The following is a 12454-nucleotide window of genomic DNA, read 5'->3' on the forward strand; positions in this document are numbered from 1 at the left end:
AATCTTTCCAACCCAGGGATTGAACCCAGATCTACTTGCGTTGTAGGAGGATTCTTTACCAGTTGCGCCACAAGGGAAACCCAAGAATACTGGATTGGGTAGCCTATCCCTTCTCCAGTGGATCTTACTGACCCAGGAATCGAACTGAGGCCTCATACATTGCAGGCAGATTCTTTACCAACTGAGCTATCAGGGAAGCCTCTTTTGCAGTAAAATTAAGTATTAATTAAGGTATAATGTAACAATTACTAAAAAAAAAAAAAAAAAAAAAGGTTGTGCTTTTACAGTAGATGTTAGCATAGGAACAAGACCAAGGCATACATTCCATTCATTTGAACAATTTTAAAATATGTGTAACTAGCACCCAGTGGGTGATTAATGACTATTGTGAATGCTTGAATTATGTCTATATATATAATTAAGTTTCAAATATATGACAAAATTCATGGGCTCATGGAAGGTAGAAATAAAGACTTAGTACAGAATAATGGGTAGAGAAGTAATAGTTACATATTTGTCTATTGTCTAGTCAGTACATATGAAGATCTTCTTAGTATCCTGGTGCTCTCTCTTCCTGTTCAGGTTGAAGAACAACCTCTTCATGTTATTCATTGTCTAGTCTGTCATTTCCTAAATTATTTCCTGCCTTGCAATACCTGAACAAGACAGCGATGCCATTCTTATTCATAAAGCTATAGCTCTTCAGAATGTATTTGCATTGAGACAATATAGATCTATCCTTTTCTGTTATTATAATTTTATCACATGGAATTTTTTAGTTTAAACAGAGAATAACATATCTTCTAAACATGTCTTCCCTTGGAATCTTTAGCTAAAGTCATTGCATTTCTAGAATTTAATACCTTTCAATGTTGACCACCTGTGGCCACCAGTGAGGAGGATTGGTGTGGGCCCCACGATCTGAGCTAGAAGAACGGTCCTATTCACACAAGGAACGTCCATCCATTCCTAGCAAGGCCTAAGAGGAACCCAGGAGAGTATCAACATGTCAATCATAGGCAACAGAGAACGTGATCTCTGATGAGCATCAAGGAGCAACATTCTAGAAAGCCCTCGAAGGAGATAGGCACAGCCAGTGCCAGAAATCTGCCTGACATCGCCGAAGCCTGTGGAAGGAGCGGGGTAACTGGCCTAGGTTACAACTGAGGCAGCGCAGGGATGGGGCTGGCACATAGTAAAGGGGGTCTGCAGCTGGCCCTGCCACCATCGATGCTGTAGATCAGAGAACCCACATGACCCGGACTCAGAGAGCTGAGAACTGTCCCTGTGGCCCAAGAAACCTAGGGCCCTAAACTCCTCCTATGTTCAAAATAAGGGAGATTCACCTCCCATCGACACATCAGCCTTATTCTGGAAGCTCAGTCTCATGTGATTCCAAGAAAGAAACACTGGGGTCTGAACTCAGCTGCGTGACCTGGATGGCACTCTTGGATCCTGTTGGTCCTAGCCCCCAGAAGGAATCACAAAAAATGTAGCGGAAGGCATTCCAAAGTGCAGAATTGCCTAGGGTAAAGATCAGAAGCAGGGCCTCTAATTCCTGGTATTGTATTTTCTCCAGTTTCTAAAAAGCCCTTAGATACAAGCCCTGTCTTCCTGCAGCAACAACACACATCTCTTTCCATATTACCAGTAACTGTATTTTCAAATATGTTGGCAGAGAGCAGGCTACCCGATAATTCCAGAATACCCCTACAGGAAAGGATCATGGTTTACTTTTGCTCTGCTCTCTAAAACCTGGCCCAGAGCTGGTCAGATAAAAGTCAACAAATACTTCTTAGTTCATGATAGTTATGTAACACATACAGTTAATATGTAAACAATAAAGCTGCTAGGCAAGGGAACTCAAGAGTCATTGATACTATAAGGTGATTGCTCCTGGAAAATAATTAACTTTAAGCCATTCTTCACCAGCAAGATTTCAATCTAAAGAAAACAGCGCCATATACCAACTCTTTGGCTGGAGTGAAAGGGACAGGTAGATGCTCCATTTCCTGAAATAATTCACCACGTTACATCCTTGACATTGTTTCTCTTTCCTTTCTCTGTTTTCATGATGAGAACATACATGTCTTCTTTATTAAAATAAATTTAGTACATCATTTTATGTCAAATTTAATAACAACCTTTCTCTATGACTAACCCTCAGCTCACAATGATCTGATACTTAGAATAAAGTGCCATTTTTTATGGGCAATGTAGGAGACCTGGGTTCAATCCCTGGTTTGGGAAGATCGCCTGGAGAAGGAAGTGGCTACCCACTCCAGTATTCTTGCCTCGAGAATTCCATGGACAGAGGAGCCTGGCGAGTTACAGTCCATGGAGTCACAAAGAGTCATACACGATTGGGCGACTAACACTTTTATTTCACTTCTTTTTCACCACTTTTTATATATGGTCCATACCACATTGATTCACATCTATATGTATATGAATATGCAAGAGCATTGTATGTACATATGTACACTGTATATTATATATATGTGTGTATATATATAGTCCATCTCCACAAAGACATTAAATCTTTTATGTTAATGAACATATTTCTTATAGAGTATGAAGCACTTTTCCAGTCAGAGGAGCTAAGAAAATTTCCTATATTTGATTAAAGTTTGATCACACCATTGGATGTCTGGTCTTTGAAATTTTTTAAGAACCTTGATGCTTATTAAAATATAAATGAGATTTAAGACTGATAAGCATCAATAAGAAATATCACATTTAAGCAATTCTATTGGCATGGATGTAACCGGTTAAAATTTTAAATTAGTGTGGATTTCCCAGAGAATATACCTGCTTCCCAATATTTCTTCCTCAACACAAACCAAAATCATCACCAGTCATCACCGGTATCTACCACTGCTACTACCACGACAACCGAACACACTAGCTATTAATTCCCTGGGAACTGAAGCATACATTATTTATAATTCTATCCTCAAGTAAATAGAACATAGTAGTAGTCCTCAATACCTATTTATTGGAGGAATAAATGAAAAACTCTACTGATTGGCCTAAACTGATCCAGCCATATCTGAGTCAACATGGGAAAGCTAATATTATTTCCTTTCTTTCACAAATTTTACCAGAAGTTTCATAGCAATAATATTTACCTTGCCAAAGTTGTGAACATTATACAGGAAATATGTTCCATGGTTACGAGGCTACACAGCTCACTTTGCTCACACTTCTCAAGGGAATCTAAGCAAGAGGATATAGGTGGCTTTTCTTTTCAATCATCACTGTGAGGGGAAAAAAAAAAAAAACACAATGCAATCATGTGTCATCTTCATTTATGAAGCCAAAACAGGAACAGGTGATCTTATTATTTACAAAAAAAAGAGGTGAACATGGAACAATGGGGGAAAAATGTATGGTGAGGAGATAAAAGGAAAGTGAAGATGCAAAATTTACAGTTTGTGGCTAAGTATTGTGACAATGAAAAGTCCTCAGCATTTTATCAATGATAAGCGCTTAGAAAATGGCTACAAGATAATCTGGATAATAAAATGTTGTCATATGCTCTTTAAAATTTTAGAATATCTTTTGAAATGGGATAAAGTATACTTCTTCAAGTTTAACCCACATAAGCATGAAATATAGAACATGGGCACTTGCAAGCATATTCTGATTATACTAAACCTTAGAGTTCTGATTTTACCAAAATTAAGAGTTACTTAAAAGAGATTTTTAGTCTTATTTCCAGTTCAAAACAAGATAATCTTCCATGGCATCACCATCAGGTGGATTCTGGAAGATAATTATTTTGCATGCTCAGTTAAGGTTCTTGATTCCAATGCAGGAGGTTACTACAGGTTTTAGAGCAGAAGAGAGCCAAGATACATAAACTTTATTGTTATTGTTGCCCGTTTGACTAGACAGTGTCCCAAATGAATGGACATTGGCCATTCATATGGAAAACAAAAGCCTGTTTATCAGCTGGTTAATTGTGCTCAAACATGAAATAAGATTCCCAGCAGTGACACTTTCTCACATTTCTATTTCTCACCTAAATTATAAACTATCTGTGAACAGAACCATTTTTGGCATCCAAGTGTTTATCATAATGAAGCACATCTGGCCACAGATGACTGCTGACCTTTCAACTTTGGTCAGCACTTTGGCAGCTGGCAAACTCATAGGAAAGGGGATGGACATGAGTTTCCTGGAGCTGTCGTCTTCCTTTATTTGTATGGCTTAACTCCAAAATGAGGAAATCACTAAGTAAAGCCAGAACACTGAAAATATTCCTTATACAAAATGGGCCCAGTGATCCTGTTTATTTCCTATCAAGTTTTCTGGGTTGGGGGAGGACTGAGGTTTTTGTTTTTGTCAACTCATTTACTAATTTGTTTTCAAACTTAGCAGCTGGAAAGGGTTATTCACTGTATAATTTTTTTTAAGTGGTTGCCAACACTTAATTCAGCCTGTTTGATATATGCTAGGTCACCCAAGAACCCCCAAAGAGTCTTACTTTAACAATGATAAGAGATTTAAATACAGTGCTTCTTCTTTCCTCTATGGAGTTTTTGGACAAGCTGAATGATTGGTCAAGAGCAAATTTTAAAAATCGCCCCCTGCATGAGACTGAGGAATCTTAACTCTGATAATAAACCACCACTAACTATAATTGTAATTGACTGAATACCTTTAAGAGATGCTGCACTAAGAACAGTGTTATATACAATCTCTACTGTTATTTCTAGACTGTGCATAGTCTCAGTGCACACACAACAGATGTCTCTCAAAACAGCTTCCTAGATGGATGCTGCTTACTTGGTTTTGACTCGCATGAGCAACAGAGTAATGTCTGCACTCGTAAACATGGGTAGCCCAGTCACATAATTTCAATAAATATTAATATCACCTCTTTCCATCCCCATTTTCCTTTCTATCAGCACATGTCTGGCCATCTACTTTTCCAAGGCATTACTGGCCCCCTGTATAGATGAAGTGGTATAAAGCCTGTTCCCTGTGCTTCAGGAATTAATTCTCTATTAACTTGGTAAGTGGGTGACTGCTTGGCATTCATGTTTTTCCTAATGATCCCCCAAATTCCTTTTTGAAAATCCCCTTCCTCTCCTGGTATGTCAATTTCATGCCTGTTCCTTCCCTTCTAGAAAGATGATGAGGACCAAATTTTTCTTTTTTTTCTGGACCAGTAGCAGAATAGGAAGTTCTATCTATGGCCTAAATGTGTCAATTGAATCTTTGCTTCTAAGACATTGTGGGGGGTGGGGGGGGACTCCTGTGACTTTCGAACAGCTGTTATCCCTATGGTGCTCTGACCACTCTGTTCCTGCTGTTGGAAGTGACTGTGGTTCCTACTTCCTAGATCCTGACCTTCCTGATGTTCTTGAGTCATGGACAAAGCCTGGTCTACCAGCTTCCAGTTAACTGTGTGAGCCCTGACCCCCACCTGGATATTCTTCCAGTGAGTACCCTTTCACTTTTGTTAACCAGAGCTGGTGTCTATGGCTTACAAGGATGTACCAGTACTGATACATAATACATGTAATTACGAAAGATTGTTTATAAGGCAAGATAACATATGTGATATTGGGAGCCAAATAGATAAAAATCTCAATATTTTTAAAGAAACAGGACATGGCAGTAGCCTCAGTTTATCAGGGGAGGATAATGGAGAGAGCGACACTTAGGGAAGAGCAGGGTTTCAGTAGACTAGAGTAGGAGGGGTGACAACCTTGTATGCAGGAAAGTGAAAGCAAAGTCACTCAGTTGTGTCCAACTCTTTTTGACCCCATGGACTGTAGCCTACCAGGCTCCTCCATCCATGGGATTTTCCAGGCAGGAAGACGGGGCAAAATGTACACAGGAGACAACATGTTGAATGTATAGAAAACTTTGACCTAGTGAGGATTGCCTCAGAGTGCTCTCACTGCCACAGACATTTGTTTAGCATCTTCTTCTGTCAGGCACTGCGCTTCCCTGGTGGTTCAGACCGTAAAGAATCTGTCTGCAATGCTGGAGACCCAGGTTCAATCCCTGGGTTGGGAAGATCCCCTGGAGAAGGGAATGGCAACACACTCCAGTTCTTGCCTGGAGAATTCCATGGACAGAGGAGTCTCTGGTGGGCTCGAGTCCATGGGGTCGCAAAGAGTGGGGCATGATTGAGGGACTAATACACATACACACACACATACACACATGCACGCATACACACACACACACACACACACACACACACACACACTCACTGCCAGGCTTTGCTGGAACAAGGAGTGTTCAGGTGCTGGCCCCTGCGGAGCACAAGGTCAGACATCTCAAGTAGAGAAGGGAATTCTTCTACTGGGTTAACAAAAATTCTTGACTACTGCCCTGAAGCTATTCTGTGAGAAAAATAGCATCCTCTCCAAAGTAAATTTTTGATGTTACCAATGCATTATTTACAGGTAGAAAAAGGAAAGTAAATGCTAGATTTAAATAAATGCATTGAAACCGGTAATGAGCAGACGTTTGAAATCTCCAAGTGTAGCACTCCATGAAAATTGTGAGAATTTCTAGCTTTAATTGATTCTCACTTTAGCACTTGGAGTAAGTGTAAAAGCATTCATAAAAAATATATATAACCTATATGGGAAGAAACATGTAATTTTACAATTGTGATTGCTTTATATAATTCTCTGAAAAATCCTTACTCATACCTTTGCTTTCTTCTGACAGATGTTAGCTAGTTTTCTATTTTTTTTGTCTTTAGGGCATAGGTAAAGCAAAGATGATTTCTACAGGCCATCTTATGGTGAACCCAGTGTATATCTCTGTCTATGTATTGCTATATCATCAGTATTTAAAGTTCTAGTAAGTGTAAAGAAAAACTTACTTGGTAACCAAACTGAATCTTCTTACTCGAGGGATGTAGGTGGCAAATAGCCATAAGTAACACAGTGGGACCATTTCTCTGTTGGGAGTCAAGGAGATGCATATGTTTAAGCATCTCATCAAGCATGAAGTACAGACTACCCACATAGATACCTGTGCACAGCCCCCCAAGGGCTCCTGATCAAGAATAACTGCTCCATTTCACCTTAACTTAGAAAATTGTCAATAGTGATGTTTTCTCACGGTTGGAATTAAGCAATGATGGCCATCTGGATATAACAGTTTATTATCAATCTTTTTCAGTTCACATTTAAAGTGGTGGATTCCATTTTAATTACCTGGATTAGCTGATTATTTAATTTTGGATAAATTCCAAGCAGTAGAATTGTTAGTACAATGCATACACATTTTCAAGGCTTTTGACCTATAGGACATTTGCTTGCTTCTTCTCTTCAGAAAAAAACAAACAAACAAACAAACAAACTTAAACAGCACTGTATAAGTCACTGCTAAATAGGCTTTTGAACTTAAGTCCTGGAGCCCAAAGGGAGGAAGAACAAAGGAGGCAGGGGAGATGTGTTTGTCAACCTATTTGTTACACAAATTTCTAATCTGAATTTCTGTTCTCAGCCAGAAAAGTGATAAAAGTCTAAATTGCCAAGTTTTCACATTCCTCTTTCTCTGTTTCTCAGTATTCGTTATATTATTAAGATAAAACTTCTCTCTTATGTGTTTTAGATTATAGTTAGAGAAAGTAATAAATTTCCCTAAAACTATCATCACAGAATTTCACTTCCCAACATGAGAGTCTGCATTTCAACAACTATGTGTCCTTCTAGCTTCTCTATCTATGCAAAGCGAAAGTTAGGATTTGGACCATTTCCACCCAACTTCATTATTCCACCTGTGTCTTTGCTCATGTCATTCTTGGTCTGGCAAGGGTCTTCTTCTCTTCCCAATCTCTTCTCAACCCATCTCCCTTCCGTATAGAGTACAAGCCTCCAGCTCCCCCCACCAACCTCACTGCCTCTCTGACTACCAGCTCCTGGTTGCCATTTGCTCCACTCCTCAGACCTAGCTCTGCATCCTGGCAAACCAGAGGATCCCCATACTGGGTAAAATATGATGGCTGAATAGATTCCAGAAGGAAAGCATTTATCACCTACTCTTCAAAAATGGGACTTCCCTGGTGGCTCAGATGGTAAAGAGTCTGCCTGCAGTGCAGGAGATCCAGGTTCGATCCCTGGATTGGGAAGATCCCCTGGAGAAGGAAATGGCAACCCACTCCAGTATTCTTGTCTGGAAAATCCCATGGACGGAGAAGCCTGGTGGGCTTCAGTCCACAGGGTCGCAAAGAGTCAGACACGACTCAGTGACTTCTCTCTCTCTTTAAAAATGACTAACTGGGTCTTTCATCCCTTCCCTTGACCACCTCACTCTTTGTCATTAGGGGAAAAATTTGTCTTAATAAAAATAAATAGCTCAGAAAACAATCATCTTAGTCATTAAATATATGAAATTTTCTGTTATTTTATGATGATGGTGACCACATAGATTTCCATGCTTTTAAGACCTTGAAATTTTTCTTAAATTTTCACTAGGAATTGTCAAGATATGACTCACTCAAAAGTCATTATCTTTCAAATAATTGAAATTTCTCAACTGTATAGGAGGAATCCTATTAAATGTAATGAAACAAAGAATTAAATATCTTCATTTGGAAAAGACTCCCAGTATAAAGTAGTTGTAATTCCCAACATAATTCTACTTTCTCATCATATAGACACATAGACACATCATCCACAAATAAACCCTTCATTTAAAATAATTATTCTATTATCTCAGAACATCCCACCCTGCCCTTCTCCCACAGAGTCACAAAGTCTGTTCTGTACATCTGTCTCTCTTTTTCTGTTTTGCATATTGGGTTATTGTTACCATCTTTTTAAATTCCATATATATGCCTTAGTATACTGTATTGGTCTTTATCTTTCTGGCTTACTTCACTCTGTATAATAGGCTCCAGTTTCATCCATCTCATTAGAAATGATTCAAATGAATTCTTTTTAATGGCTGAGTAATATTCCATTGTGTATATGTACCATAGCTTCCTTATCCATTCGTCTGCTGATGGGCATCTAGGTTGCTTCCATGTCCTGGCAATTATAAACAATGCTGCGATGAACATTGTGGTGCACGTGTCTCTTTCAGATCTAGTTTCCTCGGTGTGTATGCCCAGGAGTAGGATTGCAGGGTCATATGGCAGTTCTATTTTGAGTTTTTTAAGGAATCGCTACACTGTTCTCCATAGTGGCTGTACTAGTTTACATTGAAGGCGAGGGTGGGATGTTCTGAGAGAATAGCATTGAAACAAGTATATTATCAAGGGTGAAACAGACCACCAGCCCTCTCTGGATACATGAGACAAGCGCTCAGGGCTGGTGCACTGGGAAGACCCAGAGGGATGGGATGGGGAGGGAGGCGGGAGGGGGAATCGGGATGGGGAACACATGTAAATCCATGGCTGATTCATGTCAATGTATGGCAAAAACCACTACAATATTGTAAAGTAATTAGCCTCCAACTAATAAAAATAAATGAAAAAAATAATAATTATTTTATTATCATTATGAAAAAATTGTCATGGACCTACTGAGTAGTCGTTTTTAATTTCAGTTCATTTGAGCCCTCCTTTCCTTGTTAAAAAAGAAACTGATTCTTCAAACGTGCATGCACTGAATTTCACTTGTTGAAAATTGAAATTTGGCCTCCTATACCTCTCAAATCTTTGTCTTGTACCACTGTCCTAAAAAACCCACATGCCCAGGCTTTCCTAATAACCAGAAGCAATATTAGACTAATCCTGAATTTTAAAACAATTTTATCTGTGATTTGTAAGTTTAATAGCTCTAAACTTATCAATCTCAATGAGGACAAGATTTTTAAACTTACTGTTTTCTTTAGGAGTTTTTCCATGAGGACCATCACCAAAAACGTAATAGAAACATTACTACAAAAAAGGACTGTATGAAAACATTTTCAAGTGCTGGATATAATTGCTTCTACTTGGGTTTCTAAATAAATACTCGAATATGGTCGCTAAAGTTACAGCCCCTGTCAGTGAAAAACAGAAACAGAACATAGCAATCTTGTTCATTTCTCTGTGCAAAGACGTATTTCCCATGCAGTTGAAGAGAATCCTCATCGGATCAGTTTGCTAAGTTAACTGCAAATTAACTTCTTGAAGACTGAGTTCAAGTCTGTATTAAAGTGACTGTGTCTTTTTAAGGACTTTCAGCTTCCAAACTTTAAAAGCAAAACAAATTCTTGACTGTATTTAGCAGTGAAATAAATACACAGGATTCCTTCATGCTTATCCTTTAAAATTTTTTATCTTTCTTGATAGCAAGCGAAAGAAAAAATGTATAACCGGGAAAGTAGCTTCCTCCTATTTTTCTCCTTTTATTTGGTTTGTGCTCTCTCCCTTTTTCCTTCGAGTCAGATCGTATGGGAAAACCTGCTGCGGCAGCAACTTCAGTGGGGTTGTGCCTTCAAGGTGCCCTGTGAGTGCTTGGAGCAACAGTGTTCCTTCTGATCATTACTTGGTTATGCTCGGCATCAGACTTGGCCAGAGTGAACGGTCTCCATGCCCACCGTAGCAGGACCTAGGAGCTTGGGGCTCTGAGCAGTTTTGTCTCTTTCCCAGACCAGTGGAACTGAGGCTAGAAGCCCTGTCCTTCCACTGCAGAGGCTCAGCAGACTGGAGTGCCCCAGTAATCTGAGAGGAAGCCAGGCTTCTTTTAATTACCAACCACTCCGTTCACTTCCCCTTGGTTCTCTCTCTGTACCTGGAGTTCAGGCAACTTAATTCACATTATTTAAATAATCATCAAAACCTTTCCTGCTTCAGCACTTTCCACCTTTCTCTGGAAATGCCTACATGTTTGTCGGCATTTATAACTGCGAGTGCCTGAAGTCAAGTTCCCGTTCCAGCAAATGGTGGGGGGGAGAGGAGACTTTAAAACAAACTGATCAGACATTGGAACAACAAAGACAGGAAGATTAAGGCAGTCTGTGAAGATGAAAGTGTAAAGAAATCTTGGGGGAAAATAGCTGGAGAGAAGCCTTTTAAAAATCAAACAGAAAAAAAACTCTCATCAATTGTCTCTTATTCCTTGATTTTCTGGTTTTCTTTTTAAAACATTTTAGCAATGTGTGCAAGGAGTTTTACTTATCAAGTCAGATCTACCATTCTGTACATACATTTTTAGAAAGCAGTAAGAGGAAAGTAGGTTCCTAACCCTTCAGTAGTTTCCCCAAAGTTTTTAGCATTGTTGTCACTAGAAAAAAACATAATAATTTGAGAACATTTTCCAGCAACATTACATTGACCTGAAAGGAAACCCATGTGCCTGTGTGGAATTGCTTAGTTCCTTCTCCTATACTGAGCTAGACTGTGCACACACAGAGAACTTATGACATATTCCCTTGTTATGTATACACTTTTTTGTTCAACAATGCCAAAAGTGATAACTTGGAGACTGAGAATTATGCTGACAGTCGCCTGTCATTCATTGTCCTTTATTCTGACAACCTCAGGCATTCAGGCATGGATTTATGGGTTTTCCCCCCTTTCGCTTTATTTTTAAAGGCATTGGGGGATGGGAGAGAATATCAGAGGATTCAGTCTTGAATAGACTTTTGTTTTGCTCTTTCTTTTACCTCTTGACTGTGTCAAATGCACTGTGTCTCATGCAGTTTCTCTCTTTAGAGAGCCTCGGCTGGGCCAGCTAGTTAGTATTCAGAGACAAGGCAAAGAGGATAAAATTCTTCTCTCTGCTTGCTGAGACTGCAAATAAGCAATTACACTAAAAGCAACATATCGGAGAAAGAAGGCCATCGCAGACATCATTGTTGACTGGAACCTGCCAATATAACTTTAAGATTGCAAAAACTTCATAGCAGGGAGAAATAGTCATTTAGAGGTATATAAGTTGGTTAAGACACCAAGTCACTATTCGTTACAGGCATTTCTGCTGTGTAATGTACTCTGAACTGTAAGATTTTCCATTTAATCTTGTTTACTTATTGTAATGAGAAGCAAATGGTGAAATTAGCAATGGTGATAGAAAATTCAACCTTTTATTGTACTGCATGTTATGAGAATGTTTCCTAGATGGGCATGTCACTCCCATTTTCATTTGAGCTCACTTTAAAGGATTGTAACGGAAGGCTGAAGGTTACAAACTGTTTTCATGTCTGACCAAGCAATATTGTACAGCTCTGCTGAATAGTTATATGCGAGGTTTACACACTACACAACAGCAGTTGCTGGTATACACACACCATCACTGATATGTGAAGTAACTCTTAAGTATCTTTTTCCTTCCTTTAACATAGAGATTTTATGCTGGTATCTAGCAATCGATGCATTTCCTATGCAATTACTCTGCAATCACATGCAGTTACTCTGTTACTAAACTGGGGTTACCTAATTCCATTTTGTGCTAGACCAATCTCCAGCGAGCCCTCGAGATTGTCCAATTGCCGGGAAGTAGCAAGTAGACTTTTTCTTGATTTGATATATTTAATCCAT

The 12454-nt window shown here is 39.1% G+C and overlaps 1 long non-coding RNA gene across 2 annotated transcripts in view; it reads right to left on the reverse strand.

Moving 5' to 3' along the window:
* The window catches only part of LOC139034468 (uncharacterized), an 86793-nt gene that overhangs the window by 24463 nt on the left and 49876 nt on the right, over nucleotides 1-12454 (reverse strand). For both annotated transcript variants that reach the window (XR_011487003.1, XR_011487002.1), the window contains exon 2: nucleotides 3132-3260. This is a non-coding gene — a long non-coding RNA (uncharacterized lncRNA). The remainder of the gene's footprint in view (nucleotides 1-3131; nucleotides 3261-12454) is intronic.

The sequence above is a fragment of the Odocoileus virginianus genome, chromosome 3 (assembly GCF_023699985.2).
Source record: "Odocoileus virginianus isolate 20LAN1187 ecotype Illinois chromosome 3, Ovbor_1.2, whole genome shotgun sequence".
Lineage (NCBI taxonomy): Eukaryota > Metazoa > Chordata > Mammalia > Artiodactyla > Cervidae > Odocoileus > Odocoileus virginianus.